At 37.3% G+C, this 13,122-nt stretch overlaps 1 protein-coding gene and 1 non-coding gene across 3 annotated transcripts in view; both read right to left on the minus strand.

Annotated features, from left to right (window-relative positions):
• Positions 1–13,122, minus strand: part of PDGFD (platelet derived growth factor D) — a 294,001-nt gene that overhangs the window by 203,281 nt on the left and 77,598 nt on the right. The gene's annotated exons all lie outside the window — the stretch shown is intronic.
• On the minus strand, positions 2,359–2,486 carry LOC115872278. The gene has a single exon (XR_004047780.1). It is a non-coding gene; the product is annotated as a small Cajal body-specific RNA 4 (non-coding RNA).

Here is a 13,122-nt window from a genome sequence, read left to right on the forward strand (position 1 = left end):
GGAACTGTCAGTCCCGTTGTTTTCTCCTCCAGATTGCTCTTTTATGTAAAGCTCTTTCTTATACACATATGAGTATCTCTGAATTTGCTACTCTAGTCAACCTGGACTAACACAGGCCTGATAATATCTCCTTGGGATCCTGGCCTACTTGATAAGTAGACTGTATGGAGAGCCCTTCTTGCTGGCCTGGGTTTCAAACCATCAATCTCTGGTTTTTGAGCCATGGATTCATTAGACTTTGCCAGCTACAAGGCTGATCTGTTGAAATACAAAAACCCTGTGCTCACTTGCTTCTTGGTCTTTGGGTTCTGACAACTGCATGTTTCAGGAAGAGTCTTTACCTTAACATCTAACCAATGGACGTGAACTGGACTAGACTTACTAGCTCCTACCACTATGTGAGCCATTTTTCTTGATACAAACTTCTCTTTTTATAGCCCTATATAAGTGTCACTGGATTTGCTTCTCTAGAGAACCCACTCTAACACAAATGCTGTATATAACACAAATACAATACAAATACCATACTACCTATGTATATATATATGCATATAAATACATAAATTGATAGCATATTTTGCCCTTTAATTTCTCAAGGTTTTAAAAAATTATTGACCTACAAAGAAGCCTTCAATCTTAAAGGATTCTTTTTAGGTAAATAGCATGCCTTTATCTATCTGGCACAAAAAGTTAAGCACTGAGCTACTGACAAAAAGGTTCATAGTTCAATCCAAGCAGAGATGCCTTAGGAGGAAGGTCTGGTTATCAACTTCTAAATATCTTTGTTGAAAATCACGAGGTACTTTTAGTCTGAAACACATGGGGTCAAGCTGAGTTGGAACACACTTAACAGAAACTGGTTTAAGTTTCAGTTTGGTTTCAGATCTTTGAAATACGAAGGGGCACTCAAAAAAAAAAATCCAGAAATGCGCTGGATGGAGCAGGGCTTTCATAGCATTTTCTCCTCTAAGCGAGCATCAAGTAACTTGCTGAGTTAGTGCACACAGTTGCATTGCCTAGGAAGATTCTCTCTGATCACAGCGAATTTTTTTGTAAAATCAGATTTGCTCAAACCTCTTTTGTGTGTGTGTGTGTGTGTGTGTGATTTAAGGGAACAGCGTGTGGCTGTGAAATTTTGTTTCCTGCTCAGGAACAATGCCGCAGAAACTGTTGTGATGTTGAACACAGCTTACAAGGGCATCGCTATGGGAAAAACTCAAGTGTAGGAGTGGTTTTCTTATTTCAAAAAATATGAAATGTTGATTGATGAGAAACCTTGTTTTGGACGTCCATCAACTTCCCAAATGAACGAAAATGCCTTTGACTCATAGTGCATTTGGAGTTCATTCCACCAGGTCAGACTGTTAATAGTGCTTTCTGTTTAAAGGTTCTGAAAAGATTGTGGAACTGTTTTCAATTAAAAAGAAGCGCTGAATGTGGCAGACTGGGGGCTGGATTTTTGGCAGCTATTAGTGTGCCAGTTTTTGGCAAAAAACTGCATGCCTCTTTTGCCCCCACGTGCTTTACTCACCTGACCTTGCTCCGTGCAACTCAACTTCTTTTTGTTTCCTTAACTGAAGAGGAACTTGAAAATACAGTTCTTTAATGACATATAAGAGGTGAAGGAAAAATGAGGGGGGCACAGTCGGCCATCCAAACAGATGAGTTTGAAAAATATTTCCAAGAATGGAATTGCAGATTTGGCAAATGTATTAACTGTAATGGAGAGTACTTTGAAGGTAATAAGGTTATTTTGCAAAAAACAAAAAAATTAAATACATAGTTTGGAAGAAAACATTGCTGGGTTTTTTTGGGGGGGTACCCCCTCCTATGTTAGAAATACATTCTCCCAGTTTTTCAGTTGCCTTTTGACTAGATTTAAACTGTTTTTTCACATGCAGAAATTAAAAGGAAAATAATTTATATATTGACAATCAAGTTTGTTTACCTTTTATTAGATCTAGATTTCTAGGCATAGTTATAAAACTTGTCTCTAGACTCTAATGTTAAGGGAAAAATATGCCCATGTTTTAACCTAGTATTGTATGATTTCCTTCTTTTCAGTTGTTCTAGAAGCATTTATTTATATATGCTATCATTATTACAATGAGTGAGATGCATCTTTAACTCATACCATATGTATTAAAGTCAATTTTTGGATTTTTAATTCTGTTCCACTCGTCTTTAATTATAGTCATCTGTCTGTAGCTTCTATTTTAATGATTGAAACCTCAAAATATCTTTTATGTTTATTCAGACTCTTCCCCTTAGTACATATTTCATTTAAAATCTTGGGGTTGTTTTTGCATCATTATTTTTCTATGTAACCTCTTGTATTAACTTTTCTTTTTCCCCCCTGAATGTTGGGTAGTACAGTCAGCCCTGTGATGCTCTCCCTAAGGGCTGCTCTCTCCACCCCTTTTGTCTAGGAGGAGTGTATCAGCCGAGTCTTGCTTCATCAGACCCAGCCTTCTTGGTCCTCCAGTGTATTCACTTTTTTAATAGAACATCTTTGGTACAACTTTTGGAGTTGTATTGCATTTATAAATTGCATTAAATATATGAATTAACTTCAGAATTAATTGAGAAATCGTAGCCAAAAATAAGGTATGTCTTCAATTGCTCAAATCCACATATATCTGTTTCAGTGATGTTTTCTTGATGTAAAAGTTTGCACATTTAATTTAAATTTATTCTTATGTGTTTAATTTTCTTTTGTGCTATTATAAGTATGATTTCCTATGAAATTATATTCCCTAGGTAGAGGTTGTTTGTGTATATTACACTATCTATTAATTAGCCTTTATGCTAATTTTATGACTTTTTTCCCTTTTACTGATTTATTGGTTTGTGTTAATTTATAGTCACTCCCTAAGAATGACTAAGTGTGTAATCATATAATCTACAGAGGCAGAGTTGCTTCTTTGCCAATTCTTATGCCTCTAGCTGTTGTCTCTTGTCAGAATGAATTAAATAATATGTCTAGTACGAAGTTGAAAGGTGGTCATGATAGTGGGTAATCGTGTCTTATTTCTAAACTTAGTGGAAATATCTCTAGGGTTTATCTGTTATTAAAACTGTAGCCTTCAGACTAACAGAGTTATATATATATATACGAAGATTATATATATTCAGCCACAGGTATTCTACAATTGGTATATAAATGACTGTTACAATTTGGGACTGAATTCTTACGGATAATTATGTACAAGTAGTCCTTGACTCACTAAGGTTCCCATGGACGTAAGACTAATATTTCATTTATGTATTTTTTCAGTTAATTAGTTCTCATAGTTATTACTTCTTGTAACTAGTATATTTATAAATCCAATCCATCTCTCTTGGGGATTGGAAAAATAAATAAACTTAGAGATATATCTTAATAATACATATATTAAAAACATAAATCATTAAAAGAAATGATGGTTGTGAATATAGCATACATTAAAGACTGCCTATACCATTCTCTATTAGTGTAACTTCTCGATGAATCAAATAATCACTGAACCCATTGGCTAGTGGAAAGTTCTAACATATTTCTTATCTTGCTCACCTCCAGAATCTGAGTCAAGTTTGTCAGAATGCAGCACAAGAAATCATTTCTAAAACTTTTGAAGAATTCGTTATTTTTAATTGCCATATATATATGCATATACATACACACATATATGGTAAATGGGAACTAATTCATGATAAACATATGCAGTAGATTATTGCACTAATATTTTCAATGTATTGAGCTTTTCCATGTGTACACCTTACAGCCCTGGTTGTGTAGTAGTTGCATATTTGGCTGTGATCCACAGGTCAGAATTTAGATACCACCTGTCGCCCCACAGAAGATGGGGCTTTGTACTCCAATAAAGAGTTTCAGTCTGAGGAACTGACAGACAGTTCTCCCCTGTCCTAGAAGGTCACTATGAGTCAGCATCAATTCAATGGCAGAGTGATATCTACCCCTTCTTTTCGGTACCCTTTTTAGTTCTCACTATAGGATTGATAGTTTAGCTGAACTCACCCTAGACCAGCCAGCCCCAACCGACTCATTAACTGGCCACAGACATCTGACCCAACACTTGGAGAATAGTCAAGCTGATTTAGATGCCCCATGAATTTGTGAGACCAATAGATATTGTTTTAAGCCTTTAAATGTTTTTTCAACGTATTATTAATTGGGATTTAATATGCCTTTAAGTTTTAAGGTATTTTGACTTACAGCATTATTGTGAACAACTATAGTAAGTGCTCGAAACAAACAAAATAACAAGCAAAAACTCTCATTTTGTCTTCAAATAAATTCCTACTCACAGGGACCTTGTAGGGCAGAGGAGAACTACCTCAGTGGGTCTCCAAGCCTGTCAATCTTTAGAGAAGTCCAAAGTACCATCTCTCTCCCTTGGAGAGGCTGGTGCTTTATAACTGCTGACCCTTCAGTTAGCACAACCCGATACACCACCAAGGCTCCTTTAGGGAAGGATTTCTTTAAGAAAATACATTTTAAATATTTCTTGTTGTCAAAATCTCTAAGTCTATGCTACTTACAATAGTTTTTGTTTTAGCTGTCTTGCTTTTCACATATTTGATAATATGAATATGAGTATAAATTTTAAATACATGAGTAAGAAATCAAAAATACCTGTGAAGAAGACCAGATATGAAGACTCATTATGAAACAGTAGTGCACTGTTTCAGATGGAGGGAAAATGAAAAATAAATTTTGATGTGTTCACTAGTGTCAATGGGAGTAAATTACAGCAACAGAGAACAGTATGCAAATCTCAGCAAAATAACACGATGTGTCAAAAGTACTGAAAGAGTAGCCACAGTGTGAACCTTGTTTTTATCAACATTGCACAATGACGAGCATGAGATTCAAGATGCTAATTCTTGCTTAGAAAAGGATGGGGAAAAAGCAATTGGAGGTGGAATATCATATGGTAAAATGTAATTAATTCCAACAGTCAACATTTATGTGGTGGGATTAAAAGTTCTTATTGCATTATTACAAAAACTAAATAAATTCCAAAATTCAACTTTACTAACTTCAAGTCAATTCTGAGGCCTAATGCTACTAGGACAGGGTTGAATTGCCTCTGTGCATAAATCTTTACAGGAGTAAAAAGCTTCATCTTTCTCTTAAGGTTTGCAACTGCTCAACTAGGCTTAGCCACCCAACTTGTAACCACTGTGCCACTGTTTTCTCCTGATAACATTTCCAAACTATATAGGAAGCCTCACTCTCCTTGGCCTTAAGGGGCATTCTGGAGGTATTTCTTCCAAGAAAGACCTTCAAATATATATTTGGCAGTCCATAGAACTTTCAATATTGTTCAGAGTTCCATCGTTCAAATGCTGAAACCCTACACACAGGTTTATCATCACCGCTTTTGCTGTGACAGTGCCACTAGGTACAGTCTACACTCCTTGCCCCTCCCTGATGACAGCTGCTTTGTGCTCTGTACAACCACATCTGAAATTGTCCCGGAATGGTTTTATTATTGTTGTTTCTGTGCAGCCATGGTGGTGTAGTGTTTACATGCTGGGCTGCTGACTGAAAGGTCAGCCCTTTATGACTTTGAGCCACTCCACTGGAGAAAGATGGAGCTACCCACTCCTGTCAAGAGGTCAAGTCGAGGAGACCCATAGGGCGGTGCTACCCTGGCCTGTGGGGTAGCTGAGTTGGAATTGACTTGATGGCAGCGAGTGTGGAGAGTGCGTCTCTAGTATTGCTATGAATTTCAGTGTGGTCACCACATTCCTTAACCTACAAATCCTAAAATAGTAAGGGAGTGTTCCTCCCGCGAGAGCCCCTGGAGTTCCTGCACGGAGAAGGTTCAGGAATTGAAACTGCTATATGACTAGGTTTTAATTTTGTGTTTATCCTTCAGATTCCACTTTATTTATTTGAATGTACGGGATGTGGCTTTTACTTCAGAATCTACTTAATATGTATACTATCTGTTGATTGTTTTTAGCCCTGGATAATACTTCCAAGAAGCAGAGAAAGCATATCAATCCTTTGAATATTCACACTCGGAAATTCTGACATCTTGGCTCTAGAGCGTTCATTGCATCAGGAAGGCATTTGGACTCTATTCTTCTGAAATGAGTGCTGTACCGTGATTTCTCAAGTAAAGGAGAGGACAAGAGCTTTCGTATGACTCTGGAGAATATATTACGTGTGACAAGTGTGGTGGTTTATTGTTGTGAGACATTACGTTTATTCCAATTCATGGAGGGAAAATTTACGGGGAACATTACGATTGTTTTGTTTGTTTACTGTGGAGTGGCTCATGGGTTCAAACTACCTTTTGGGGGGATAGGGTGAAGGTGGTTGGTAGACGAGCACTTTAGCCATAGCACTGCCAGGGCTCCACAGTCTAGAGCGGTACTTCTCAACTTTCCTAATGAGGCAGCCCTTTCATACAGTTCCTCATGCTGTGGTGACCCCCTAACCACAACATGTTTTTAGTTGCTACTTCATCACTGTCATTTTGGTACTGTTATGAATTGGGGGACCCCTGTGAAAGGGGTTGTGACCCACAGGGTGAGAACTGCTGGTCTAGAGGTAGTGGGGGCTCTAACGATGATATGAAAGTGTATCAGCTGTAACAGGGGAGGAAGGGTTCAGAGAGGGTTTCACCAGGCACTACAGTATTACTACTACCTTTGTCAGTCAATGGAATCTGGACACGAGAAGATGCCCATTGGGAAGGGTGTTTCCTGATGACGGATGCAGATTGGTTGGAGTATCTCTAAGCCAAAGAAGGTCAAGAATAGAGATTATAGAGAGATGATGACCTACTGAGACCTTGGTTTTGAACCTCTCTCCTTTAAAATTATAAAACAATGACTCTCAATTGTTTTAAGCTATAATACTTCATGACTATTTCTTATGGCAGCCCTAGCAAATTAATGCAGAATATATTTCAACATTCAAAAATATCTTTACCATCCTCATACTGCCTTTATACCCAAAGTATTAAATCCTTGCACTACAGATGGAGAACGTGAGACAAGGTGATTACAGAACGTCTGATGTTCACAGAATGACACCCAGAAACGAAAGCCAGTGTAGCGCATCCCAGAGGTGCTTTAGTCCCATGGCTTCCTGCTGGCCTTGGTGGGCCACTGGAGGAGGGCACGGCCAGCTGTGCCACTCCAGCTTCCCAAATGACCCTACCATGCACAAGAGGTAGCCTTGCAGCTTTGAAACTGAACGGTATTACTCCTCATTTCCTATACTCCTCACCTACCCAGGTGTTACTCCCACACATGGACGCGCGCACGCGCACACACACACACACACACACACACACACACAGCAAAGATATCCCGTATCTTTGAGGCTGTAACAGTTTAGTGCAGTCAGCTGCCAGTCTCAAACGGAGCAACTGTTCTCTCTTTGGTCTAGTGCTCTCTACTTTGAAAGCATCTGTTTATTTCATTTTTTCTGGGAAATGTATGATGTATTCTATGTAGCCTAGCTCCTCAACCTGAAAGTACAATACTCTCATCCCAAATGCCTTTGAGTGGGTTACTGGAGGATACGTTACAGATTTCATGTTGATTTTGGAAGTAGTCCACAGAAATATTACTTCAATTTCCTAAGGTGTTTTATATCTATAAGTATATCCATACTATAGAGTATTTAATATTTAAGCTGTTTGCCAAGAAGGGCAGGGAGATTACTATAAGTCATTTTATTTGCTTACTTTATGTACTGTGTCCATGTCTCCTAGATAAATGTGTAACTAACAATTTCTACGCCTACATGTATTCATGCACGGTTGGATTAAGCAAAGATCAAGTGAAGAAATGTGATGGTTTCTATGTATGTTCTATAATATCTACTTTGAATATTGCTAAAAATATCATTGGTTACACTGCTGTGCTCATCCTAGAAAAAATTCAATTAGATAGCATAATTTAATTGTTCTGAATTCTGAAAATATTAGATGCAAACATGAAAATCTGGAGAGAAAATAATCCCGTAGTAAATTCAATTCATTATTGACATCTCATGAATAATTCATGTTGTACTACTGAGGAAGAAGTCTGCCTTCATTTTTTTCTGGCCTTAGTCACCACAGCACAATGTGTAGGTGATAGTATTTACTCAAGAAAGATCAGTGGAGTTGCAATGAGTTTCCAATCAACCCAGCCTCCTAAAAGTATCAGATTAGTACTTTGAACAGTTAGGCTAATGTTAGCAGACACTTGCCGTCTCTACCAACAATGTCCTTTACATGTGTTCAGTCCAGTTTTCCCCACACATACTGAGTGATAGAGTAAGTGCAATATGAAGTGCAAATCTTTGTATAAATACCCATATATCATTACATCTATGAATGAATTAGAAATGACAAGAGTATAAAGAAGGCTGAAAATATGACTTAATGGCATTGTGCATATTATGGACTCACATTTCTGAGCAGAGCAATGAGCCTCTATACATTTCTATGTTTTGCACATGCTCTGAAGTGTATGCCATACTCTGAATTAAAAGATAATGGGTGAAAAGCCCTATGAGTTAATGCTTCATTTTTCCAATGGATACCTCAGAAGCTAGGACTAACCAGAGTGAAATGAGACTAGTTGCAGGCACCCTAAGGAAGAACCCTGGTGGTGCAGTAGTTAAGTGCTCAGTTGAAAACTATCAGGTAGCTGGTTTGAACTTATCACAGTGTTGAAGGAGAAATAGGTGGCAATGTGCTTTCCGACAGCCTGAGAAACCCTTTGGGGTGCTTCCACGCTCTTATGGTTAGTCTCTGTGAGCCACAATCAACTTGCTAGTCAGGGGTTTGTTTGGATTTTGGCCTAGATGTCATATCCAAAGAAAAAAGGGGGCATTAATGACTGAATCGCTCAGATTCTTGGTTATTGCTGCCCAAGTACCTAAACTGAAGGCAGGATTTCCAAAAGTTTAAATACATGATCTCTTGTTGTATTGTTATACATTGTTCTATTAACATGGCAGTCTTATGATGTTACCAACAAGGAAACAAGCTATATTTATTTTAATAATAGAAAATAAATGATTCTTAAGCCCTAAAAAAAAAATTCTCAATCTCTGTGTTCAAGAAATAGTGATTTGAACTGGAAGTCCAAAAGTCAAGTACTTTGAAACACACGTCATTCATTAATTCAGTTATTATTTATGATCCTTTAATCCATGCATTGACCAAATCTATTTAAGCATCCGTTCTTTTCAGATACCATAATCATATTAGATGTCAGACATATAAAATTGACCAATACAGTGCTAGCCCCACTGCATCATGGATAAGTAAAGCTTAGGAAAAACAAAGCAAAACAAAAAAAAAAACCACAAGTCCTTAAGACCGAAACAAGTTATACAACAAGAGTCAATCGTTATAAATGGAAGGAAAGAAGGGAAAAGAAGGGCAGGGGAAAGGGAGTTTGGTTTGAATGAAGCAATTTAAGCAAAAGAAAAGCAAGCCTGTAATAGACATAAACTATCGTGGCTGTTCAGACTTTTGTACAATCACCTTAATCAACAAAAATGTTCAATTTTGGTGGCATAAGGGGTCTAAAGAATACCCTTGTCTTAAAATATGTTAATGTTGAATGAGGAAACCAAGCATTACTCTAGACAGTCCATGATTGAATCGTTATATTTCGTGGCACAAACAGTAAGCACTGCAGAAAATAACTGAGGGGGAATCACGGGTGTTCTTTCTCCATAATCAGCACAATGGCATGGCTAATATGTCTGTGAATGAAAGTGATAATGCTGAAGCTTATCTGAGAAAAAAGAACTAAAATAGCAACTCGTCAGTGTATTAAAACCAATTACACACTAAACCAAGATCAATGAGTGACAGTGTTGAGCTGAACCTTTAATTTGTGAACTTTCTCCTCCCTTAAAGAAAATACCAAAATGCATGGCTACCATCTCACGACAGCTTAGCAGAGGAAGCTAACAACCAGCAGCAATTGTGATTTCACTCTATTCAGTCAAGAAATCATCCCTGAACCTTTTGTGCCTGATTGTTTAGTTACAGGATTAAACGATTAGTAGTTATAATGAAAGAAGCAGTCATTGCTTTGGGATGGATGTCAGACTGGTCTATTGTTACCACTAGTATAGTGTCAACACTCCCATCTTTGCATAACATCGCCCTTTCCATGTGCCTCTCCAATTGCACATATACCCAGTATGAACAGAAATTAACAAGAGGAGGTTAGAGAGACCCCATGCAAAGATTTTGTGGAAAATTAAGCACACAACTGAAGTGCCCAAATATGAAAAGATTCAGACATATATAGATAAGAATTGATGGCTGAATGGTAAAATGTTCACCTTTCATGTACACACCATGCACAGCCAGTGCTCGTAAGTTGTGTGTTAGCATGATATTGAAACACTCTAACCAAAATACAGACGAAAGGGGATAAGGAAGAAAGGCCTGCTGATCGACTTCTAGAGATTGGTAAGTGAAATCCCCAGGGGATCACAATGGTCCAAACTGAAACCATGTTGTGCATCAGACAACGTGATGGCAGCTATTAATTATAAGATGCAAATAACAGGTAGAAAAGCAAGTGGAAAAACGCTAAGCTGAGATTAAAGATTTACAGGGAACAGATTCAAAATTTAGGTGTCAATCATGAGTAGAATGATTTTTACTTCTTTTGTACCATATATTTAAAGTTAATTATGCAGCTACATTTTCTAACTAAAAGTTCTACTCAAACTTGTTCAGTAAGAGGAAGCAAAGTTTGCTACAGCAGTCGGACATGAATATTATTTGTTTATCAAGATTTCTATATATTTCATTTAAAATTTAAATAGGATTCATACAGCAGTGATCTCGTGCAATTAAAATAATGGCTTTAAACATCCTCGGGAAATTGAATAGGAATTTTCATAGTTATTTTAGTCTGAAATATCTATTTCTACTAAGTTTAAAATATCTGAATATTGGGCTGAATTGAAGAGAATTGACATTTACTGTATATCAACACTTCAGCACCTAGATAATTTCTTGTGTTAATATCCATATCACACTTCATGAAACTTCTCTGACATAAAGTAGTATTGCCAGCCTCCAAGATGTCCCCTCATGACCCTTGGCAAGTCCTCCTGTTCAGTCCCTTTACATATTAAAATGGGATGACCTGTGTGACTTCTGATAACATTCCATAGTTGCTACCATTTTGGGCTTCTTCCTCTGTCTCTGCAGGAGACTAGTCGCTGCAGTATGAGAACGCAGGAGCAGTCCTGAGAAGCCCCCCCAGGAAGGGACATCAAAGCCTCTGATCAACAACCAACCAGCACCAACCCAACTGCTGGCTCTCTGAGTGAGCTGCTGATTTGAAAGCTGCACCACTTCGAAAGCACATCCTCAACTATCAGGTCAGTCTTCAGATGACTGCAACCCTAGCTGACAACTTGACTCCAATTTCATGAAAGAACCAGAGTTTGAATTTCTCAAACATGCTAAATTCCACATCCACAGGAACGGGAGAGAGAATACAGGCTTATTGGTATTTTAGCAATATTTTAAGACACTAGGTTTTAGGATTTTTGCAATGCACCACAGATAAATAATACATAAGGGGATCAAGGGGGTAAATTAATTTTCTCTCCTTTATAAACTATGTCAAGGCAATCCCTGATAAGTGCTATGTATAATTCTAACTATAGGCTGGGAGAGTAATGGCTTTAAGCTATAGGATTAGAAATTTCATGAAGTTAATCATTTGGGTAAAAGGTGAAGTAGCTTGTTTTATGTGACAGAAATATCCTCTGAAACACATTGTTTTGTATTTTCAGTGTCTTGGAAAGAAAGTCATAAAAAGCTATTTTTGTTTCATCAGGAAAGATATAATTCCTAACACATTCAAATGAACTGAAACCCCAAAAGACATTCAATCCCTATGATAAACTTTCTTTCATGCAATTATAAAATTTCATTTATATTACAGCAACATTGCTATGAATAGTAAAAATATGTGTTTCATAATTTCAGCTATTGATAACAAGATTCATATTTAAAAACCTTAAAAATAAACAATGCTATTCAGAATAACAGGCCACAAATTAATCCAGGCCTTTGTCTTTCATCATGATACTCCCTACTTTTCCTTCCAAAGAAAATCCACAATTTAAATCTAAGTTGAGTGTTTCAACTACTTTCATCATTTAACCACATATATTCATAAAATGCATCCTGAAGTTCATCAACATTTTGTCTAAAATGAGAAGTTTTTGTAGCACTTGATTTTATTAAATATACAAAGAGGCCTCAACAGTTCACAAAAAAATGGAACTAAAAGGTAACAGAATTTTACACAATGTTTGAGCACCCTTACATGTTACTTATGCTTCATATGACACCTACATAAAACACTGAGCGAATCATTGGCCTCTCCTTAAGGCACGCAATTAATGGAGCAATCACACCGAGGAAATCCATGGAGCAGTTCAAGATTTGCTTTCCATACAACTGGCGATTATTGCTCAGTTTGGTTTTTCCCAGTTGACAGCTTACTTTTCCATTAGACGATGAGTCATTTTTTACTTCTGTTATTATATATACAAGGAACAAACTCCAATCTGATGCAATTTTAACATCCTTAAGCCATATAAATCGATGAGCAATAGCTCAAGGTCTCAGCTAGTTTTTAGGTGTACATTTTCAGACGGTAGTTGATAAGGCTGCCTTTCCTTTTGTTGTGTCTAACTCTTCGACCCGTACAAATGTCAACCTTGTCCGGGATGAGGTTTAACAAAATCTTAAGTAAACTTCACTTTCAAAGATAATTCTGAAATTGACCTTGAAGTCAGTTCCAAAGGAAGTAGTATTTTCTGGGTTTGGTTATATTTTTCATTAAAAAAAAAAATGAAAGTCCATTTTCTGGCACATCTGCTAAACTGAAAGTCTACAGGTTGACCCCCAGCTGTTCCTCAGGAGAACGATGTGGGGAGCCATCTGTGTCTGCAAAGGTTTGCGGTTTGGAGAATCCCATGGGGCAGTTCCACTCTGTCCTACAGAGTCACTGAGAGTCAGAATTGACTTTAACAGCAATTGGTTTGGGGAACGAATTATTCACATAATATACTGGTTCCATAATATATATTGGTTTAATCTG

The sequence above is a fragment of the Echinops telfairi genome, unplaced genomic scaffold, assembly GCF_000313985.2.
Source record: "Echinops telfairi isolate 266 unplaced genomic scaffold, ASM31398v2 ScPeMD7_7421;HRSCAF=8459, whole genome shotgun sequence".
Taxonomy (NCBI): Eukaryota; Metazoa; Chordata; class Mammalia; order Afrosoricida; family Tenrecidae; genus Echinops; species Echinops telfairi.